Source organism: Rhinolophus sinicus, chromosome X, assembly GCF_036562045.2.
Source record: "Rhinolophus sinicus isolate RSC01 chromosome X, ASM3656204v1, whole genome shotgun sequence".
In the NCBI taxonomy this organism is placed as follows: Eukaryota; Metazoa; Chordata; class Mammalia; order Chiroptera; family Rhinolophidae; genus Rhinolophus; species Rhinolophus sinicus.
In genome coordinates, this window is record NC_133768.1 from 100,256,682 (window position 1) to 100,281,617 (window position 24,936).

Consider the following 24,936-nt stretch of genomic DNA (forward strand, 5'->3'; position numbering starts at 1 on the left):
TGGATGAAGACAGGGATAAAGGGAACAGAGGTTCAGTACTGGAAAAGAAAGGGACACATAAGATGATCTAAACACTGAGAAAAAATTTTAACCATAGCTACCTCTGTTCTCATGCAAAATCACACAACTTCATCATACATTTCTAATTAGACATGAGTCTATGGTAATAGTAGTGTTTCTCATCTCTTACCACTCTCCCCCTCCCTTATTCCCTTCCAGCCACATTTTCTCTTTGTTTTCCTGCAATATACTAGGCTTGTCCCAACCTTAGGGATTTATACTTTGTGTTATCTCTGTCTGGACCCGTCTTCTCCCAGGTATCCTCATTACTTTCTCTCTCACTTCCGTCATGTATCTGCTAAGACAGTGTTTTATTAGAGAAGACTTCCCTAACCTCTCCCACCTGCACTTACTATCCCCTTTGTTGTCTATATACCCGTAATGAGGGGGTTAACTTCAGAAAAGTATCTCTCTCTCTCTCTTTCTTTCCCTCTCTACCCCCCCACCCCATGGTAGCTGTAACATTTTTTTAAGTGAGGTATAATTGACATATATTTGTTTCACGTGTACATAATTATTTGATATTTGTATACATTGGGAAATGATCACCACAATAACACTAGTTAACATTCGTCACTATACATAATTAAAGATTTTTTTCTTGTGATGAAAACTTTTAAGATCTACTCTCTCAGGAACTTTCAAATATGCAATATAGTAATGTTAACTATAGTCACCATGCTATACATTACATACCCATGACTTATTTATTTTGTAACTGGAAGTTTATAACTTTTGGTATCCTTCACCCATTTTGCCCACCTCCACCCCCTGCCTCTGGCAACCACTAATCTGTTCTCTGCTTCTATGATTTCGGGTCTTTTTTTTTTTTTTTGATTCCACATATAAGCAAGACCATATAATATTTGTATTTCTTACTATAGCATTTGAGAACAATGCCAGACTTATAGTAGGTACTCAATAAAGAAAAAATATGAATAAATAATCTAATGCGACCTAGTTATGAAATAGCCTAGTAAAAATGCTTCCTATTAATTACTGATAAGTGCTAACAAAATAGACTTACATACTTAAGCAGCATCAATCTGGATGGGTAGAATCCAGGAACTATGATAGCTTCTGCCAACACCCACTCAGAACCCCTTTGCCCCATCCATCTGCTAAATGTTTCTATTCATGTATTTGCCTTGTGGCTTTGTTTTCAGTCCCATCTAAACTTTTTCTTGTTCAAAGGAAGAAGCATAATCTCAGTGTCTGATACATATTTAGCCTTTTCATGTTCAAGATTTCATGTTATCTCTTTTCCCAGGCATTCAGAACCTTATTTCCTCAGAGGTTATTCTAGAGCCAGTTCATCTGCCCTGCTTACCATATTGCTTATCTGAAACAGGTTCACATCTTGTACAGACTGGGAATGTATGGATAAGATGAGTTGTGTGTGGGCAGTACAACTGCGGGAACTAGTTTTCAAGCTGCTTTTGGGAACTGATGAGTAGTTATGCTTATGACAGTAAGCAGCATAAGATTGTATTCATGCTCTTTAAACTCTAAAAAAATTACTAACAACTGAGTTTTTCAGAATTTGAAAATAGGAATCTACACATATTTATACAGAAGCAAAATAAGTACCAATGATTCTACTGAGATTATAGTCGCCTTTTTCCTGTGAAAGTTTTGCATGGAGCATTTTATAAACATGACTAAATCAGTCTAGTAGAGAGAATAACAGGAAATGCAACTCTCATGGCTGCAGAAGGTCCATGAAATTTATACTAGAACCATATTCAGAACCCCCACCTCTTAACTTCTTCAGGGTGATTTTTTCCAACATATGATAGTAATTTAGGACACAAAAAAGGAAAATGTCTCCTAGTTTATTTTAAATTTTATTTATAGTGGGAATATTTTCATAACCAATCTCAGATAGAGCATGGTACAGTTAAAAGAGAACTGAAATGATAACTGAGTTTAGTCACAGTTCTGTTTTTAAAAAATGGTGTTCAGCCTTATGCAAGTTATCTATCCTCTCCGAATTTCAGTTTCTTCATCTGGATAATGATTTAATAACAATAGTTCTTAACAAAGGGCTGTACAATACCCCCCAGTTGGGACTTTGGAAATGTATGCTAGCATTTTTGGAATTTAGCAAGAGGATGCCAGTGATATTAAAAGTCCTACAATGTGCATGATAATCCCACACAATCAAGAATAGTCTCCCTCAAGAGGCAGCCAAAACAAGGGACAAAGAAACATATCCCAAGTGAAAGAACAGAACAAAGCTCCAGAAAAAGAACTGAACATAATGGAGACAATCTACCAGATACACAGTTCAAAACACTGGTTATAAGAAGGCTCAACAATCTCAATGAGAATGTCAACAAAGAGATAGGAAACATAAAAATGGAGCTAGAAAACATAAAAAAGAACCAGTCAGAAATAAAGACTACAATAACTGAAAGGAAGAATAAATTAGACGAAATCAGAAGAGCACTTAATCAGCAATTTAGAAGTGAAGGTAGCAGAAAACACCCTATCATAACAGCAAAAATAATCAAAAAAATGAGGATAATTTAAGGGGCATGTGGGATAACATCAAGTGTACCAACATTCACATCATAGGGGTACCAGAAAGAGAAGTGAGAAAGCAAGGAAGTGAAAACCTATTTGAAGAAATAATGACAGAAAACTTCCCTAACTTGGCAAAGGAAATAGACATACAACTCCAGGAAGTGCAGAGAGTCCCAAACAAGATGAACCTAAAGAGGTGCACACAAAGACACATCATAATGAAAATGTCAAAGGTTAAAGACAAAGAGAGAATCCTAAAAGAAGCAAGAGAAAGACGAGTTACTTACAAGGGAGGTCTCATAAGATTGTCAGCTGATTTCGCAAAGGAAACTTTGCAGGCCAGAAGGGAGGAGCAGGAAATATTAAAAGTGATGAAAAAACAAGGGCCTACAACCAAGACTACAAAGACTACACTACCCAGCAAGGCTATCATTTAAAATTGAAGGAGAGATAAAGAGCTTCCCAGACCAAAAAAAAAAAAAAAGCTAAAGGAATTCATTGCCACCAAGACAGTATTACAAGAAACGTTAAAAGGAAGTCTTTAAGAAGAAGGGAGAAAACAAACAAACAAACAAAAGAAGACAAACGTATGAATAATAAAATGACAATAACTATATACCTATCAATAATCACTTTAAATGTAAATGGCTTAAATGCTCCAATCAAAAGACATAGGGTAGCTGAATGGATAAGAAAACAAGACCCACTGTCAACATGAGACCCATCTTAGATCAAAAGACACACACAGACTGAAAGTAAAGGGATGAGAGGGTAAACGGGGTTAAACATATGGTGACGGAAGGATAACTGACTCTGGATGGTGAGCACACAATGTGATATATAGATAATGTATTACAGAATTGTATACTTGAAACCTATGTAAATTTACTAACCATTGTCACCCCAGTACATTTTAATCAATAAAAAAGAAAGTAAAGGGATAGAAAAAGATATTTCACACAAATGGAAACGAGAAAAAAGCTGGAGTAGTAATACTTACATTGGACAAAATAGACTTTAAAACAAAGACTATAATAAGAGACAAAGAAGGACGACATAATAATAAAAGGATCAATCTAACAAGAGGCCATAACCCTAGTAAACATCCATGTACCCAAAATTGGAGCACTTAAATATACAAAACAAATATTGACTGCCATAAAAGCAGATATCTTCAGTAACACAATCATAGTAGGGGACTTTAACACCCCTCTGACACCAGTGGATATATCTTCCAGACAGACACACTAGACCAGATGAATTTAATTGATATTTTTAGAGCATTTCACCCCAAAGCAACATTCTTTTCCAGTGCACATGGAACATTTTCAAAGATAGACCACACATTAGGCCACAAAAAAAGTCTCAATAAATTTAAGAAAATTGAAATTATATCCAGCACCTTCTCTGACCACAATGGTATAAAACTAAAAGTCAATTACAAGAAAAAAGATGAAAAACACACAAACACATGTAGGCCAAGTAACATGCTACTAAATAATGAATGGGTCAACAATGAGATCAAGGAAGAAATCAAAAGATACCTCGAGACAAACAAAAATAAAAACACAATGACCTAAAATCTATGTGACACAGCAAAAGCAGTCCTAAGAGGGAGATTCATAGCAATGGAGGCCTATCTCACAAAACAAGAAAAATATCAAATAAATAGTCTAACTTTACACCTAAGGGAACTGGAAAAAGAACAGCAAACAAAACCCAAAGTGAGTACAAAAAAAAAGTAATAAAAATCAGAGCAGAAATAAACGAAATAGAGACTAAAAAACATTACAAAAGGTCAATGAAACCAAGAGCTGGTCTTTTTGAAAGGATAAACAAAATTTACAAACGTTGAACCAGACTCATCAAGAAGAAAACAAAGGGGACCCAAAAAGATAATATCAGAAATAAAAGAGAAGTGACAACGGACACCACAGAAATACAAAAAAAAATTTAAGAAAATACTATGAGCAATTATACACCAACAAATTAGACAATCTGGAAGAAATGGATAAATTCTTTGAAGCATAAAATCTTCCAAGGCTGAATCAAGAAGAAACAGAAAATCTGAACCAACCAATTCATACTAATGAAATCGAATCAGTAATCAACAAGCTCTCAAGGAAAAAAAGTCCTGGACCAGATAGTTTCACAGGTGAATTTTACCAAATACTCAAAAAAAGAATTAACACTTATTCTTCTCAAATTATTTCCAAACATTCAAGAAGAGGGAAGGCTCCCAAGCTCATTTTATGAGGCCACTATTACCCTGACTCCAAAACCAGACACAGACATTATGAAAAAAGAAAACTATAGGCCAATATCCCCAACGAACACAGATGCAAAAATCCTCAACAAAATATTAGCAAATTGAATTCAGCAATACATGAAAAAGGTCATACAACATGATCAAGTGGGATTCATTCCTGGTATTCAAAGTTGGTACAATATTTGCAAATCAATTAATACGATACTCCACATAAACAAAATAAAAAATAAAAATCATATGGCCATACCAATAGATGCAGAAAAAGCATTTGACAAAATCCAGCACCCGTTTATGATAAAAACTCTCAGCAAAGAGACTAGAGGGAACATACCTCAACATAATAAAGGCCATATGACAAACCCACAGCTAACATCATACTCAATGTGGAAAAGCTAAAAATATTCTCTTTCAGATCAGAAAAAGATGAGGATGTCCACTTTCTGCACTTCTATTCAACATAGTGCTGGAAGTTCCAGCCACAGCAATCAGACAAGGAAAAAAAATAAAAGGCATCCAAATCGGTAAGTAGGAAGTAAAACTGTCATTTTCAGATGACATGATTCTATACAGACAGAACCCTAAAGATTCCACCAAAAAACTATTAGAACTGATAAATAAATTTAGTAAAGTAGCAGGATACAAAATTAATATTCAGAAATCAGTTGTGTTTTTATACACCAATAACAAACTATAAAAAAGAAAAATTAAGAAAACAGTCCTATGTACAATTGCACCAAAAAATAAAATCAAATAGGAATAAATTTAATCAAGGAAGTAAAAGACCTGTACTCAGAAAATTATAAGACACTGAAGAGATAAATTAAAGAGGATACAAATAAATGGAAACACATACCATGTCCATGGATAGGAAGAATTAATATAGTTAAAATGTCCCTACTACCCAAAGCAACATACTCATATAGATTCAACGCAACCCCTATCAAAATACCAATGGCATATCTTAAGAAAGAAGAACAAAATTGAAGGTGTCATTCTACCTGAAATCAAACTATGCTGTAAGGCCATAGTAATCAAAACAGCATGATACTGGCATAAAAACAGACCCATAGATCAATGGAACAGAATAGAGAGTCCAGAAATAAATCCATGCCTATATGGTCATTTAATCTGTGACAAAGGAAGCAAGAATATAAATTGGGATAAAGATAGTCTATTCAATAAATGGTATTGGGAAAACTGGACAGATACATGAAAAAAAAGAAACTGGGCCAACTTCTTACTCCATATACAACAATAAACTCAAAATGGATTAAAGACTTAAATGTAAGAACTGAAACCATAAAATTCCTAGAAGAAAATATAGAAACTAAATTCTCAGACGTTACCCATAGTAATATTTTTATTGATATATCTCCTCAGGCAAGGGAAACACAAGAATAAATAAATCATATTTGCCAATAATATATCTGATAAGAAGTTAATATCCAAAATTTATAAAAAACTCATACAACTAACACCAGAAAAACAAACAATCCAATTAAAAAATGGGCAGAGGACCTAAATAAACATTTCTCCAAAGAGGACATACACATGGCCAATAGACATAGGAAAAGATGCTCAATATCACTAATCATCAGAGAAATGAAAATAAAAACCACAATGAGATATCACCTCACACCTGTCAGAATGGTCATCATCAATAAATCCACAAACAACTAGTATTGGCAAGGATGTGGAGAAAATGGACCCCTTGTAGCACTGTTGGTGGGATTGCAAATTGGTGCAGCCACTATGGAAAATAGTATGGAGGTTCCTCAAAAAATTAAAAACAGAACTACCTTATGACCTAGCAAATCCACTCCTGGGTATTTATCCAAAGAAATCCACAACAGTAATTTGAAAAGATGTATGCACCCTTATGTTTACTGTAGTGCTATTCACAATAGCCAAGATATGGAAACAACCAAAATGCCCATCAATAGACAATTGGATAAAGAAATTGTGATACATATATACAATGGAGTATTACTCTGCCATGAAAAAGAATGAAATCTTACCATTTGCAACAACACGGATGGACCTAGAGGGTATTATGCTAAGTGAAATAAGTCAGACAGGGAAAGACAAATACCATATGATCTCATATGTGGAATCTGAGGAACAGAATAAACGAACAAACAAAACAGAAATAGACTCATAGACTCAGATAACAAATTGATGGTTGCTAGATGGAAGGGAGGTGGGGGAGCTGGGTGAGAAAGGTGAAGGGAGTACAAATTGGTAGTTACAAAATAGTCATGGGGATGTGAAGTACAGTATGGGGGATATAGTCAATAATATAAAAACTATATATCATGTCAGATGGATACTAGACTCATTGCGGGATCAATTCATAAATTATATAAATACCTAACCACTACATTGTACACCTGAAACTAATATAAAATAATATTGAATGTCAACTGTAATTTTTAAAAAATATTAAAAATACTAAAAATATTAAAAATACGGGATGCGAAGTACAGCATTGGGAATATACTCAATGGTATTGTAATACCTATGTATGGTGTTAGATGGGTAATAGAATTGTTGGGGTTATCACTTTTTGAGGTGTATAACTGTCTGATCACTGTGTTGTTTTGTACACCTGAAACTAATAATAAAAAAAGGTACAAACTTCTAGTAAAAATAAGTAAGTCCTGGGGATGTAATCTATAGCATGGTGACTACAGTTAATAATACTGCATTGTATATTTGACAAAGGAAGCAAGCATTTGAAAGTTAAGCAACTAGATCTTAAAAGTTCTCTTCACAATAATATAATTTGTAATTATGTGTGGTGATGGATGTTAACTAAACTTATTGTGATAATTTCGCTATATATATGTATATACATATATATATACATATATATCACATCATTATATTGTACACATAAAACTAATAACAATGTTGTATGTCAATTTATCTCAATTTTAAAAATAAATGTAAAAATTAAAAATTAATAAATCAATTAATTTTAAAAAGTTATTTACAGGAAAACCTAGAGTCAATACCACATTTAATGGTAAAATATTGAATGTGGAGACTTCCGGAAAAATGGCGGCGTGAGGTGAGCCTCTGTAAAGCTCCCCTGGAATTTACAAAGAATCGAACAACAAAAACTCCACAAAGGACTCCCTGCACAGCAGACAGGCAAGATGAAGAGGCCCACTACCGACTGAAATCACCTACAGGTGGGAGATTCGCGCAAGTGGAGGGAGGAGGAAACGGAGAAGTGCGCGGAGACAGAGCCGCGCGGGCGCAGGACTCAGACCTCGCTCAGTGCACCGAGCTCGCTGCTTCTCAGAACTACTGCAGATGCGGGAGATCGGACTGCTAGGGCTCCTCCAGAGCTCCACAGGGCTGAGGGGACAGCACATAACACGGCTGAACCCAACGCTCACGGCAGAGACCTCGGAGAAAAGACTGAGGGAAAAAGGCTGAAAACGGTGGTTTAAGCCCGCACTGCAGGGCAGAGAATGGAGCCTTAGGCACTGAGACTAGCCGCCCTCTCCCTCCCCTCCCAGAGCTCGCCCCGCCCCCACCTGCCCGGTGCTAGAAGCGAAACAGTAGCAGTGTCAGATCAAAACAACAGAAAATTTGCTGTTTTGAGATCTGTGGACCGCAGACACAAATTCACAGCCCAACTAGTTCCGGCAAAGTGGAGGGAGCTGTGGAAGCAGGACCGGCTGTGGTGGTGGTCGCCGCCATTGCTCTGGGCCACCTCTCACAACTCACCCCGCCCCTGACCCCACCTATCTGGGCGGATCCCTGCAGGAGTAAACATATACGGGCTCTGAATCAGGAGCTGGAAGAGCTTTGGAACATCAAAAGCTCTCCGCATACCCACCGGGGCACTGCGCCCTGTGACCTAGACAGAACTATTAACAGAGGAGAAGCCCGTCTCCCAGGGAATCCCATTGTGTGAGAAGTTGGAATAGTGCAGAGAAAACATAGCACTACCGTGTGGGAGAAGAAAATAAGTTGCAGTTGGAGAAATAATAAAACATTCTACCAACAAGTACTGGCAAACAAAAGAAAGACCTCTTCCTATCAACCTGTTGCAGAAGTCACTCCTGTAGATGTCTAGGAAGAGAAATAGTAAACCAGTAATCGCCATGAATAACCAAGGCAACAAGATAGCTCAGAAAGAAAGTGAAAAATCTCCAGAAAAGGCACTTAAAGATACAGAAGTATGTGACTTAAATGACAGAGAATTCAAGATTGCAGTTCTGAACAATCAACGAGATACAAGAAAACACAGATAGGCAGTTAAATGAACTCAGAAACTCAATCAAAGAACAGCATGAGCATTTTACGAAAGAGATTGAAATTTAAAAAAGAACCAAATAGAATTTCTGGAGATTAAGAACTCAATAGAAGAAATTAAGAATGAAATAACCAGCTTAGGTAGTAGAGTTGACCAGATGGAGGAAAGAATCAGTGACATCGAAGATAGAAACCTGGAAATGACACAGATAGAAGAAGAAAGAGACTTGAGACTTAAAAGAAATGAAAGAACTCTACAAGAACTTTCTGACTCCATCAGAAAGAGCAATATAAGAATAATGGGCATACCAGAAGGAGAAGAAAGAGAGAAGGGAACAGAGAATATATTCAAACAAATTGTCGATGAGAACTTCCCAAATTTGTGGACAGAACTGGACCCTCGAATCCAAGAAGCAAATAGAACACCTAGTTACCTCAATCCCAACAGGCCTTCTCCAAGGCACATTGTATTGAAGCTGTCTAAAATCAACGACAAAGAAAGAATCCTCAAGGCAGCCAGGGAAAAGAAGACGGTAACTTACAAAGGAAAGCCCATTAGATTATCATCAGATTTTCAGCAGAAACTCTACAAGCCAGGAGGGAGTGGAACCAAATATTCAAACTATTGAAAGAGAGAAATCATGAGCCAAGAATAATATATCCAGCAAAGATATCCTTTAGATATGAAGGAGGAATAAAGACCTTTCCAGACATACAGAAGCTGAGGGAATTTTCTAATACACGACCTGCACTACAAGAAATACTAAAGGAGGCTATTCGACCACCATCAACAGGGACAATTTGTGGCAACCAAAACTCAAAAAGGGGGAGAATAAAGGCCTGAACTGGAATACGGGAATGGAGAAAGTAAGCGTGCTGAAGAAAATGGAATACTCTAAATATCAAACTTTCTTTTACATAAACTTAAGGGTAACCACTCAAAAAAAAATCCAGAACTGAAATATATACTGAAATAAAAGAAGAAACAGAGGGAAACATCATAGAATACCACCACACAGAAATAATAGACAACAACAAAAAGGCAAAGAAACAATGGAGACACAGCCTTACCAGAAAACTAAAGATAGAATGACAGGAAATCCTCACATATCAATAATCACCCTAAATGTAAATGGACTGAACTCACCAATAAAAAGGCACAGAGTAGCAGATTGGATCAAAAAACTAAACCCAACCATATGCTGTCTCCAAGAGACACATCTCAGCTACAAGGACAAGCATAGACTCAAAGTGAAAGGGTGGAAATTGACACTCCAAGCAAATGGTGCCCAGAGAAAATCAGGTGTAGCCATAATGATATCAGATGAAACAGACTTCAAGGTGAAAAAGATAACAAGAGACAAAGATGGACATTTCATAATGGTGAAGGGGACTGTAAAACAAGAAGACATAACAGTCATCAATATTTATGCCCCCAGTCAGGGAGCACCGAAATACACCAAGCAACTACTAACAGAACTAAAGGGAGAAATTGACCAAAACACAATTATACTAGGGGACTTAAATACATCATTGACAGCTATGGATAGATCATCCAAACAGAAAATAAATAACGAAATAGTAGCCCTAAATGACACATTAGATGAAATGGACATAATTGACATTTATAGAGCACTTCATCCTAAAACATCAGACTACACATTCTTTTCTAGTGTACATGGAACATTCTCAAGGATAGACCATATATTGGGACATAAAATCAGTCTCAACAAATTTAAAAGATTGAAATCATACCATGCATATTCTCTGATCACAAGGCTTTGAAATTGATATCAACTGTAAAAAGAAAGCGGGAAAAAACACAAATACATGGAGACTAAACAACATACTTTTAAAGAAGGACTGGGTCAAAGAAGAAATTAGAGGAGAGATCAAAAGATACATAGAAACAAATGACAATGAAAATACATCCTACCAAAATTTTTGGGATGCAGCGAAAGCAGTTTTAAGAGGGAAATTTATCTCATTACAGGCCTATCTCAAGAAACAAGAAAATTCCCAAATAAATAACCTCATGTTACACCTTAAAGAACTAGAAAAAGAAGAACAGGTAAAACCCAAGGTCAGCAGAAGAAAGGAAATAACAAAAATTAGAGCAGAAATAAATGAAATAGAGAACAGAAAGACAATAGAAAAATTAATGTGACAAAGAGCTGGTTCTTTGAGAAGATTAACAAAATTGACAAACCCTTGGCTAGACTTACTAAGATAAAAAGAGAGAAGACACTGATTAACAAAATCAGAAACGTAAAAGGGGAAGTTATCACGGACACCACAGAAATACAAAGGATCATCCAAGAATACTATGAAGGACTATATGCCACCAAATTCAACAACCTAGAAGAAATGGATAAGTTCTTAGAAACATATAGCCTTCCAAGGCTGAACCATGAAGAACTGGAAAATCTAAACAGACCGATCACCAGTAACAAAATTGAATCAGTCATCCAAAACCTTCCCAAAAGCAAAAGTCCGGGACCAGATGGCTTCACTAGTGAATTCTACCAAACCTTCAAAGAGGATCTAATACCAATTCTGCACAAACTCTTCCAAAAAATTGAAGAAGAAACAGTACTCCCCAACACATTTTATGAGGCCAACATTACCCTGATACCAAAACCTGGTAAAGACAGCACAAAAAAAGAAAACTACAGACCAATATCTCTGATGAATACCGATGCAAAAATCCTAAATAAAATTCTAGCAAATCGAATACAACAATGCATTAAAAAGATTATTCATCACGACCAAGTGGGGTTCATCCCGGGCACAAGGATGGTTCAACATACGCAAATCCATCAATGTGATACATCATATAAACAAAATAAAGGACAAAAATCATATGATTATATCAATTGATGCAGAAAAGCATTTGACAAGATACAACATCCATTTATGATTAAAACACTTAATAAAATAGGTATAGAAGGAAAATACCTTAACATAATAAAAGCCATATATGACAAGCCCTCTGCTAATCTCATAATTAATGGAGAAAGACTGAAGCCCTTTGCTCTACGTTCAGGAACACGACAGGGATGTCCCCTATCACCTCTGCTTTTCAACATAATGTTGGAAGTCCTTGCCAGAGCAATCAGGCAAGAGAAAGAAATCAAAGGCATCCAAATTGGGAATGAAGAAGTTAAATTATCACTCTTTGCAGGTGACATGATGCTGTATATAGAAAACCCTAAAGACTTCACCAAAAAGCTATTAGAAACAATCAACGAATACAGTAAAGTTGCTGGCTACAAAATCAACGTACAAAAGTCCATTGCCTTCCTATATACTAACAATGAAATCTCAGAAAAAGAAATACAAAAAACAATTCCTTTTACAATTGCATCAAAAAGAATAAAATACCTAGTTATAAACTTAACCAAGAATGTGAAAGACCTATATGCTGAAAACTACAAGACATTTTTGAAAGAAATTGAAGAAGACACAAAGAAATGGAAAGACATTCCGTGCTCATGGATTGGAAGAATCAACATAGTTAAAATGGCCATATTACCCAAAGCAATATACAGATTCAATGCAATCCCCATCAAAATCCCAATGGAATATTTTAAAGAAATAGAACAAAAAATCAGATTTTTTTGGAACCACAAAAGACCCCGAATAGCCAAAGCAATCTTAAGAAAAAAGAACTATAATGGAGGTATCACACTTCCTGACTTTGGCCTGTACTACAGGGCCACAATAATCAAAACAGCATGGTATTGGCAGAAAAACAGACATATAGACCAATGGAATAGAATTGAGAACCCAGAAATAAAACCACATAAATATGGACAGATAATTTTTGACAAAGAAGCTAAAACATACAATGGAGCAAAGACAGCCTCTTCAATAAATGGTGCTGGGAGAATTGGATAGCCACGTGCAAAAGAATGAAACTGGACTGCTATTTGTCACCATGTACCAAAATTAATTCAAAATGGATCAAAGACTTAAGCATAAGACCTGACACAATAAACTGCATAGAAGAAAACATAGGTACTAAACTTATGGACCTTGGGTTCAAAGAGCATTTTATGAATTTGACTCCAAAGGCAATGGAAGTAAAAGCTAAAATAAACAAATGGGACTATATGAAACTTAAAAGCTTCTGCACAGCAAAAGAAACCATTGACAAAATAAAGAGGCCACCAACTGAATGGGAGAAGATTTTTGCAAACAGTGCCTCCGATAAGGGGCTAGTATCCAGAATATACAAGGAACTCATGCAACTGAACAACAAAAACAAACAACCCAATTGAAAAATGGGCAGAGGACTTGAAGAGACATTTCTCCAAAGAGGACATACAAATGGCAAATAGGCATATGAAAAATGCTCAACATCACTAATCATCAGAGAAATGCAAATCAAAACCACAATGAGATATCACCTCACCCCAGTCAGAATGGCCATCATCAACAAGACAAATAGTAACAAATGTTGGAGAGGCTGTGGAGAAAAAGGAACCCTCATACACTGTTGGTGGGAATGCAGACTGGTGCAGCCGTTATGGAAGGCGGTGTGGAGGTTCCTCAAAAAATTACGAATAGAATTGCCATATGACCCAGCAATCCCTCTCCTGGGTATCTACCCAAAAAATCTGAAAACATTTAGAGATAAAGACACGTGTGCTCCAATGTTCATTGCAGCTTTGTTTACAGTGGCCAAGACATGGAAACAACCAAAATGTCCTTCGATAGATGAATGGATGAAGAAGTTGTGGTATATATACACAATGGAATACTATTCGCAGTAAGAAAAGATGATATAGGAACATTTGTGACAACATGGATGGATCTTGAGAGTGTAATGCTGAGCGAAATAAGTCAGACAGAAAAGCAGAGAACCATGTGATTTCACTGATATGTGGTATATAAACCAAAACAACAAAAGAACAAGACAAACAAATGAGAAACAGAAACTCATAGACACAGACAATGGTTTGGTGGTTGCCAGAGGGTAAGGGGGTGGGGGTGGGGGTGGGAGATGTGGGTAAGGGGGATCGAATATATGGTGATGGAAGGAGAACTGACTCTGGGTGATGAACACACAACGGGATTTATAGATGATGTAATACAGAATTGTACACCTGAAATCTATGTAATTTTACTAACAACTGTCACCTCAATAAATTTAATTAAAAAAAAAAAAAAAAAAAAAAAAAAAAAATGATTTATCCAAACAACCACTTCTCCAAAGATTTCAGTTTTATACAGCTTATTCAATTGCTGGAAGGTTGTAGGTATATGATACAACCATAGTGACATATTCAAAATGCACATACATATTTGGTTCAAATTTAATTTTACGTATTTCCACATTTGGCTTTATACAAAGGAAAAAGGAAGGTCATTAATAGGTAGGAGAAGGCCAATAGTTTTTCTCTGTTCTCATTGGCCTAATGTACAATGGTGTTCCTAGAAATCTAGGTGTTGTCATTAAATCAGTGTTAGATTAATTCAGTGTATTTGTTGAGAATGTACCCATTATGTGTCAGGCACCGTGAAGAAAGTGCTATGAAGGAAAGATCCGGTTCTTCCTTTTATGAAGTTTGCATTCTCACTGGGGAAGAGAGACAATACACAAGTCAACATATACACAAAGTGGGGTCAGGGTGTCTTTCTCTAGAGTGACCTGGGAAAGCCTTGATGAGGGGGTGACATATGAGCTAAGACCTGAATGATGAGAGAAAATAAGCTATATGTAGACTTGGGGGAAGACATTTCCAATGGAAGGAACAACAAGCAACAAGGACTGGTTCTTAAACACACATACATGTACATTAAAATTTTCTGGAGTACTGATTTAAATGATGACTTCTGGGTTCCAACACCACCATTCTGGTTCAGTAGATCTGAGTTAAGCCCCCAGATCTTCATTTTAGCAACCTTCAGGCCCACTCCAGGGTATTTCTGATCCTGGTGGTCTATGAACCACATTTTCAGGAACACAAATCTAGGGCCTGTTTCTTGGTGTGTGGGATGGATTTTCATACTGAAGCTTTAGATGGGTTGGGGAATCCAGGGCTGTGGGCCCTGGAGAAAAGAAGGATCCATAGAACCTTGTAACCCTAGAGGCATGAGTGAACAGGTGGGCTAGGGGCACTCATGTAGGTTTGCTAATCAATGCTTGAGAGGAGATGCAGGTAGGGAGATTATCATGTTTCCCCAAAAATAAGACCTAGCTGGACAATCAGCTCTAATGCATCTTTTGGAGCAAAAATTAATGTAAGACCTGGTCTTATTTTACTATAATATAAGACCAGATCTTTAATATAATATGATATGATGATATGATATGATATGATATATGGTATAATAAAATAAAATATAATATATACCAGGTCTTTTATTAATTTTTGCTCCAAAAGACGCATTAGGGCTGATTTTCCGGCTAGGTTTTATTTTCAGGGAAACACAGTAGCTAAGGTAGGGTGGTGTAGGCCACCAGTCTAGTCAGGCAATGTTCCAATTAGCACAAATCAGTATACGTCACTGAGATCTCCAAGAGTAGAAGACTATTCCTAAGGCACACTGCTCTTTGCCTTGCTTCATACTTCCTGCTATATGGGGGTGGCCCTTAGCTCATAGGTGTTGATTGAAGACAGGAGAACTGAGGAATGAGTTGCAGGAGACCAAAATTGGTCTATTAGAATTTATTTGGCATGTTTGAGCTGCAGGAGGTCAGGCTAGAAAAGACCATAACCTCCCTGAGCAAAAAGGGGTATGGAGTTTTATAGGAGGGGGTAAACGAGGCTGTCATGCAGGAGACCCTGCTCGCTCTGCCGTTTGTCGTGCGGAGCTGCCTGTGGGGTTTCTAGTCCCGCTCCCCACATAAGAACACAGGATATGGTGAGGCGAAAAAGGAACACCCATGGAGCCATAGGTAGGGGAGTCATACCACTATCGTCTCACTGGAGGCTCTATAGTCGCACTGGAGGCTGGAGTCACACAACCTGCTACCTTCTGTCCGCTTTTCTACCTGCCAACCCACCGACTCACTCGACTCGACTCGACACCACCAGCACAGCCACGGGAGTTATATCAGTGGCTAATTGGCTAACTGGCTACAGCTGATGGTCAATTAGCCACAGCTGACGGCCATCTACTACCCAAGCCAGCACCTTTCCACGTGAGGCCAAGGGCCTGGAAACCGCTTTCTGGGATTCTGTCCCCAAAGAGGCTCTTCCCCTTCAATGCTTCAGAGGGTTTTCATTGCATTGTTTCTCACAACAAAGGATTTTGGGGCATGAGCAAGCCCTTTGTTTCACATCCTGTACCCCAGGCCACCATCTGAACCACCTGAGCCCGCTGGTCATAAGCCCCTAGGAGACAAACACAAGCCAGCAGGTACAAAGTACAAAGCAAGACAGGATAAGATGGCTTCTTTGTACATTCCAGGCAGCTTCTCCAGGCCTAAGGCAAATACAAGCTGGCAGGTACAAGGTACAAAGCAAGACAAGATGACTTTTAAGATAAGAAGATTTCTGCTCCTGGCCTAATTATGGCCTAACAAGATGTACTGTCTCTAAGGGAGAAAAGTGTTGAGATGCTATATTTTGCCCCTCGCATTGCTTTATCTCACCAGTAGAACTATCTAAATGTTGTTGACTGAGAGAAACTTAAATAGGGATGTGGGAACAGAGCCCCAGAGAGCAGTTTCCAGGCTCTCGGCCTCATGTGGAGGGGTGCTGGCTCGGGTAGTAGATGCCCGTCAGCTGTGGCTAGTTGGCCGTCAGCTGTAACCATTGAGTCATTGGCCACTAATACAACTGCCACGGCTACGTTGGGGAGTCGAGGAGAGTCAAGGGAAGTCAGAGAGTCGGTTGGTTGGCAGAAAAGTGGACAGCATGTCGCATGTCGTGTGAATCCAGCCTCCAGTGAGACCATAGTGGTGTGACTCCCCTACTTATGGCTCCGTGGGTGTTCCTTTTTGGCCTCACCATGTCCTGCGTTCTTATGTGGGGAGCGGGAGCTGAGACCACGCAGGCCGCCCCGCGTGACAAGGGAGGCGATGCAATCTACTTTTTATTTCCAATCCAGATGATGATAATGAGCTTCACCACATTCTAATTACTGATTTCTGCCTGGAGGAACATCTTGGCTTTTCCAATTAACAATAATTTAATATGTTATTGCTTATCCTTTGTTCTTTTTCTTTGAGCTCATCCAATTACTGCATACTGCTTTTGTTTTCTAGCCCTAAACACTAGTTGTATTATTTTTTCTTATGAGATTTTTCCTAATTATAAAGTATTTCCAGTTGTATTTAAAATCATCGTTAAATGTTTCATATTTTTGGCATGTACTAAAAGATTGTATAAAGTATTAATCTCTTTGTTACTTGGGGAATAATGCAAGTTACAAAATATTGTTTTGAAAAATTTTAAACAAACCATATCTGTTTGAACTACTATCAGTTCAACGTATAGGTGATTTAAAGTAAACTGCATCTTCTTTGCAAATCAATGGCTTTGGAAGCAAGCTACTTGGTTGATTGAATAATCAGTCCAGGAGACATTCTGCAATTTCCTGCCTTTCGCAGTGTGGGACTCAAACCATACAAGAAACACATGGATTCACCATATTCCTAAAATATTTTAGAAAGAAACCAACCACTGGCACAAAATGTTCTAAGATAGGCTTTCCTTATTTTTATTGATTAATGTTCTGCTAGGCATTGTAATTAGTGTCTTCCAAACAGTGCTGGTAGTAGTCCACACCTCATTATTTACTGTTGCAATGTTTTATAGTTCCCAAATGTAACTGTAAATTTCTTGAAAGCAGAAAATGTATATCAAACCTTTGTTTGCTTCCATAATATCAAGCAAAAAGTTAAGGTCAGAATAGGTTTCCAAAGGTAAACTGATATGTTTTTCCTTCAATGAACTGGCTACATTTGTGCCGAATGATTCTCTGAGTATAAAATCAATCTATTTAACCCAATTGGTCATCTATAATACAATTGCACTGAAATCACGCTTTGTCTCCTCTGTGGGATCTTGGGTAGGCTTACTGATTTGCTGATGGCAGAAAAAAAGAAGAATAGATCAGACACATTTCTAACAGTTTTTTCAGTTGCCGTAAAAAATTCTATAGTTTAGAGGCCAAAGGACAATTTTCGTGGCCACTCTATTAACAGCACTCATCAGCTTTATTTCATTGATTTCATTTCTAGAATTTCTGGTCTAATAGAAGAAATGTAACCTCTGAACAATTTATTATTAGAAGATTACACTTTTAATCAGGTTGTGTACTTTGAAAAAGGTCATACACACTGGAATATCCCAATTACTTACCAACCCACCCTTCCCAAGGGAATGGGCAGTTCACCCCACTGCAATAAATGGGGTGTTCACCCCACTGCCTTACACAAATAAATTATTAGCAATGTGTCTGTGAGCACTCTCATTCCATTTAAATTTCCTAAAAAGCTCTTCAATTGATTTGTGCCTATGTAATAGAATGTGTTCTAAATGTTGATCTAACTTTACCTGTGAAAATGTGTAATAGGCTAGTGTGGGGACAGAGTCCCAGAGAGCAGTTTCCAGGCTCTCGGCCTTACGTGGATAGGTGCTGGCTCAGGTAGTAGATGGCCGTCAGCTGTGTCTAGTTGGCCATCAGCTGTAACCAGTTAGCCAGTTAGCCCGATATAACTGCCACGGCTGCGCTGGTTGGTCAGTCGGTTGGTTGGCAGGCAGAGAAGAGGACAGCAGGTTGCGGGTCGTGTGGTTCTAGCCTCCAGTGAGACTATAGTGCCACCAGTGAAACGATAGGGATATGACTCCCCTACCTATGGCTCCGTGGGTGTTCCTTTCTGGCCTAACCACATCCTGCGTTCTTATGTGGGGAGCGGGACCAGAGACCCCACAGGCCACCTCGCATGACACATGGCACAGCGAGCAGGGTCTCCCACACGACAGCTAGTAAATGTTGAACTTACAATTGGAAGAACTGGTTCTAGAACTGATGCCATCACTTATTAGTCAGGTAACCTTGGTCAACTCATTGTACCTCTCTAAGGCCTTGACTTGTCCCCTGTAAAATGGTGGTAGTGCTGCCTGCCCTCCCACCTCTCAGGCCTATGAGGATTTACAAGCTTTGTAAGCAATAGAGCATAATATACAGTGAAGGGATGCTAGCCATACCATAACCAAATTCCTTTACCTTGAGCTGTTCTTTGGGGATTGAGCATAAATTTTGTTGGGGGAGATTCTAGTTTCTAAATGAATAAGACTTAAGCCCTACTGAGTAAAAGTTGTTTCTTTCATGGAAACATTGTCCAGTTCTCTTTAGAAATATGCCTCTGCCCTTTCTCTCTGACTTAGCTACCTTAATTCCAACTACTGCTCTTTCCATGTAATTCCTCCGCATTCTTTCAGGTCCATTGAAAGTCTAGCTCCTCACTAATGTATCCACACGGATTTCTTCCTACACTGAACTCCCAGAGACTTTATGATGGTGTAAGCATTTGATTAATGCTAGCTCCTCTAGTAATCCTTCCCTGACCACCCCCACCACACGTCTACATTATGGGACCTTCCTTTGTGCTCTCAGAGGCCCTTGGGCATACCTCTTTTCTAGCAACTGCTACTCTTCATGTTTTAAAGAGCATTATGAGATATATCTGACATAAAATTGAATAAAATATTTTGATCACTTATTTATTTACCACCAAATTAAGAAATAATGATATCATCAATATACTGAAGCCTCCTGGGCACCAAGCCTTCCCTGATGCTCAGAGGTAGCTACTATTCTGAATTGATGCCCATTATTCCATGTAATTCTATATCATTTAACTACACCTACATGTAGAACTATACACATAATAGTATTATTTGGTATGTTTTAAAAATCTTATATGGAATTATACTGGAAGTATCCTTCCATGATGTGTACTTTTACTCAGTGTTGTTTGTGAGAGTCCTCCATGTTGTATCCTTGAACATACTACAATACTCAGCCTCTAGTATACTACAATGCAGTCATCAATCCTTCTAATTGATGGATTATTTTTTCAAAAAATTTTTAAAGATAATTATGCTATAAACTTTGTTTTCTTACTAGTTTCAGGTATATAAAACAACATAGTGATTAGACATTTATATTCCTCACAAAGTGATAACCCCAATACGTCTATTACCTATCTGACACTTTACATAGTTATTACATCATGATTGACTATATTCCTTATGTTGTACTATATATCCCCACGACTATTTTTTAAAATTATAGTTGACATTCAATACTATTTTATGTTAGTTTCAGCTGCACAGCACAGTGGTTAGACATTTATATAATTTATGAAGTGATAAACACAGTAAGTCTATTACCCATCTGACCCTATACATAGTTGTTATTATATTATTGACTATATTCCTTATGCTGTGTATCCTCATGTATCCTATGTATCCTCATGACTATTGTTTTTAATTATAGTCGACATTCAGTATTGGTTTATATTGTCTTTTGCTATACATGTATTTATACTTCTGTAGAGCATATACATAGAAGTGGAATGGTTGGGTCATAAAGTATGCACAAGCTAAGCTTTAATAAATATTGCCAAATTACTGTCCAAAGCTGTTGTAGGAATTTATACTCCCCTCATAATTGTGCGGGATTAGCCCTTGGTCTACATACTCCTCAATACACACCGTGTTTCCCTGAAAATAAGACTGGGTCTTATATAAGAGTAAAATAAAACCGTGTCTTATATTAATTTTTGCTCCAAATGACACATTAGAGCTGATTATCCAGCTAGGTCTTATTTTTGGGAAAACACAGTAGTATGGTAAGACTTTGAAACTCTTACGGGTCTGGAGTCACTCCAGATTCACACTTCATTCTTTTCTATCCTGCTATATGGTCCAGGAGGTTGAAATGTATGCAGGGCAGCAAAGGGTTACCTTGCCTTTGATTTCTATTTGGTTTCACATGGGGAGTATCAGAAGGAAATTGAATGAAGAGCAGAATTTTCATTCCTTCACTCCCTTCTATATGGAGTCACCACATCATGAGTTAGAATCATAACTTCATAATTTCTATTGGGGTGACCTTTTCCTTGCCAATTTGTAGGAGTTCTTTACATATTGTGGACACTAATCTTTTTTTCAGTTATGTGCATTGCACATATTTTCTCCCAATGTGTGGTGTGTCTTTTTATGTAAAAGTATTTTTGTATGAATTTCTTTAATTACAGTGGTTCTATTTATCAAGTTGTTCCTTTTACAATGTATGTTTTCTTTGTCTTCTTAACAAACTATTATTCTACTTCAAAGTCATAAAGATGTTTTTCTGAATTTTCTTCTAGAAGATTAATAAAGTTTTGTTTTTCACATTAGACTTTTAAGCCACCTACAACTGATTTTTATATATTGTATGAAATAGAAATCCACATTTACTTGATTGTCACTTGGGTAACCAATTTTTCTAGAACAGATTATTGAACTGTTATCCTTTCCCTACTATGAAACATTTCATAGTTCTGTTTCATGTTACTCTTTATCGTTCCAAGTTTAGTGTAGGTGCTGACAAAGTGAACACTCAGACTTCACTTTATCATCTAGTTATGTGAGTATCTCCCTGTAATAATTTCCTATTGCTGCTATAACAAATTACCACAAATTTGAAGGCTTAAAATAACGCAGGTCCAGTCTCTGAACTGTAAATTCTGGAGGCCAGAAGTTGAAAATCAGTCTCACTGGGCTGAAACCAAGCTGCCTCTGGAGGCTCTAGGTGAGAATCCATTTTCTTTCCTTTTCCAGCTTCTAGAAGCCTTCTAAATTTCTTGTATTCATTGGCTCATGACCCCTTCCTTCATGTTCAAAGCCTTGGCAAGTTCAAATCTCTTTTTGTTGAGGTTTCAACCTAATCTTCTCTCTTCTGTAGTAGATTCTGCCTCTGCCTCCCACTTATAAAGGCACTGGTAATTACACTTAGGGCCCATCTAGATAATCCAGGATAACCTCCCCATCTCAAAACCCTTAATTTAATCACAACAACAAAGTTCCTGTTACTATATAAGGTAACATTCACAGGTTCCAGGGATTAGGAACTGGATATCTCTGGGGACTATTATTCAGACTATCACACTCTTCGTTAGTCCTGTGAACTTCTTGAGGGCCTATGGTCTTACTAGCTTTTAAATTCTTAGTGCATCCAAAGTAGCAAATGTTCAGAAAACATTCTCTGAACAAATACAATTTTATTTCATCTTCATGCTACGATTGTTAAGTCGTTCAAGGAAGACATTGTATCTTTAACTTCTTTTATGCCTTCCAATGAATCTACAACAGCACAGATCCTTAGTAAATTCAATACTCTTGAGCCAATATGGTAGAGCAGAAAGAGATCTAGATTCCAGTCTTGGTTGTATCAATTTTTAGCAATGAATTTTAGGTCAAATTCATTTTTACTTCTCTGGAACTCTTTCTTCATTGATAAAATGGAGAGGAGGAGAGAGTAAGCCTAGCTAGTGAGAACCCAAGCCCCACATTTCTGATTCATACAGAGCATTTCTGCTTTTACTTGTTTTATACAACTACTGAGCTTTTTTTATACAAAATTTTGTTTGAAAAAATAAAAAGTTCCGCTCTTTAAAGGGGATCAAATATATGGTGATGGAAGGAGAACTGACTCTGGGTGGTGAACACACAATGTGATATATAGATGATGTAATACAGAATTGTACACCTGAAATCTATGTAAGTTTACTAACAATTGTCACCCCAATAAACTTTAATTAAAAAATTTTTTTAAAAATATTTTATTGGGGAAGGGGAACAGGACTTTATTGGGGAACAGTGTGTACTTCCAGGACTTTTTTCCAAGTCAAGTTGTTGTCCTTTCAGTCTTAGTTGTGGAGGGCGCAGCTCAGCTCCAGGTCCAGTTGCCGTTGCTAGTTGCAGGGGGCACAACCCACCATCCCTTGCAGGAGTCGAAACCGGCAACCTTGTGGTTGAGAGGACACGCTCCAACCAACTGAGCCATCCGGGAGCTCAGTGGCACCTCAGCTCAAGGTGCCGTGTTCAATTTTAGTTGCAGGGGGCACTGCCCACCATCCCTTGTGGGACTCGAGGAATTGAACTGGCAACCTTGTGGTTGAGAGCCCACTGGCCCATATAGGAATCAAACCAGCAGCCTTCGGAGTTAGGGGCATGGAGCTCTAACCGCCTGAGCCACCGGGCCGGCCAAAAAAACATTTTTTTGAACATTACTGTTCTCCTCACAGTCTATCATGGGAATTCTGAAACTCAGAGAGTTGTACTGCTTTGATTTCTTAATTTACTTTCTGAAATCACTACTTTGAAACCATTCTGTTGAAATCACTTCCTTGAAACCATTTGGTTGAAAAGGCCACTAATATCACTTGTATCCTTATCCTAGGGGTTGTTAACATTCTCTCTTGTCTTAACACACAAAGGACAACTGAAGAAGCTCTAAGGTACCATCTGAATATGTGATCAGTAGCATATTTCCTATAGGCAGACCAAGATCCAGATCTGCAGTACACTCCCATCAAATTGCAAACTACAGCAATCATTTGGGGAGAAGGGTTAGAGGCACACCAAATCAGTCAAATCAGCCAGGAAACTTACTGTATTCAGTGTGGTGGGGGTACAAAATGCTCCTTGAAAGCAAAAACAGTGTGTTATTCCTATTCATATGTACACATTTACATTGGATAACACAGTATCTGCCCCAAATGGTCTTGTTTGTATATTACATCATATGCACAACTTTATCTGCATCTGTAAGACAGCCAAGTTGAGTAGACTCACTGTAGCCAATATTTTCAGTTACTCAGATATGACTTACATTCACTGTCTCTAAACTTCACCATAGAGCTCCTAGATCTCACTGTCATATATTCCAGAGATGGTCAACAAAATTAGTGATAAGGAAAACCTTAGTTTTTTTTTCATTTACTTAGCTTTTCTGAAAAATAAAAGAAAATCTAACCTCATTTTGTTTTATGAGAATCATGTTTATATATTCTGATCTCTTACTGTCTGTGTGACCTGAAAGAGTCCCTTTCTACCCTTGTGCATAATTTTCCCCATTTTTAAAATGAGAAAATTCAGACTAAATGATCTCTAAATCCCTCAACAGATTCAAGGCTTTATAATATATTATTCCATGAGTAAATGTATTACTTTAAACCACTGAATTGGTTTTCTTAGCTGCCTGTACCATTTGATAATAATTTATTTAATGCTTACTAGGTGCAAGAATTTCACTCAGAAAGAAAAAAGAAGCAACAGGAAAGTGTTGATTCTGATAGTGAAGGATAATATTACTCGTTGGCACAAATTGTGATTTCTTGATATTTTTTTCAAGTCGACCAAAAGTAATGATGGCAACATAGGTTAAGTTGACTATTGCCCTATTGTAAAGTGTCACAGTCTTAAATTCCTCCTCTGCAGCAATGATAGGGAAGTAAGAAACATGCCACTCATTTCTGAAGCTCAAGTAGTTAAAATTAATGCACTAAGCTGGGAATTTCAATGGACTTTTCAGAAATTCTGTGACAGATCATTTCAGGGTAGAACAGCAATCTAACTACTACCAACAAAATCAGATTAATATTTTAATGCCCCATTCCATCCAGATAACTTAAATCAACAGCTGGGTTCTTGAGGAATGTGGTAATCAAGAAGAGATTAATATTGCAAGCTTTTGTTATGAAAGTGAAGTCTGGTCAATTTTTTAAATGATTAAAATCAGGAAAGAATTTATTTTTTTACCTGCATCATAAATAGTATAAGAAATGTGAATGG

General features: G+C 37.5%; 1 non-coding gene across 1 annotated transcript; it reads right to left on the reverse strand.

Moving 5' to 3' along the window:
- Window positions 1–23,448: 23,448 nt before the first annotated feature.
- LOC141569800 (U6atac minor spliceosomal RNA) lies at window positions 23,449–23,575 on the reverse strand. The gene has a single exon (XR_012493593.1). It is a non-coding gene; the product is annotated as a U6atac minor spliceosomal RNA (small nuclear RNA).
- Window positions 23,576–24,936: the final 1,361 nt, after the last annotated feature.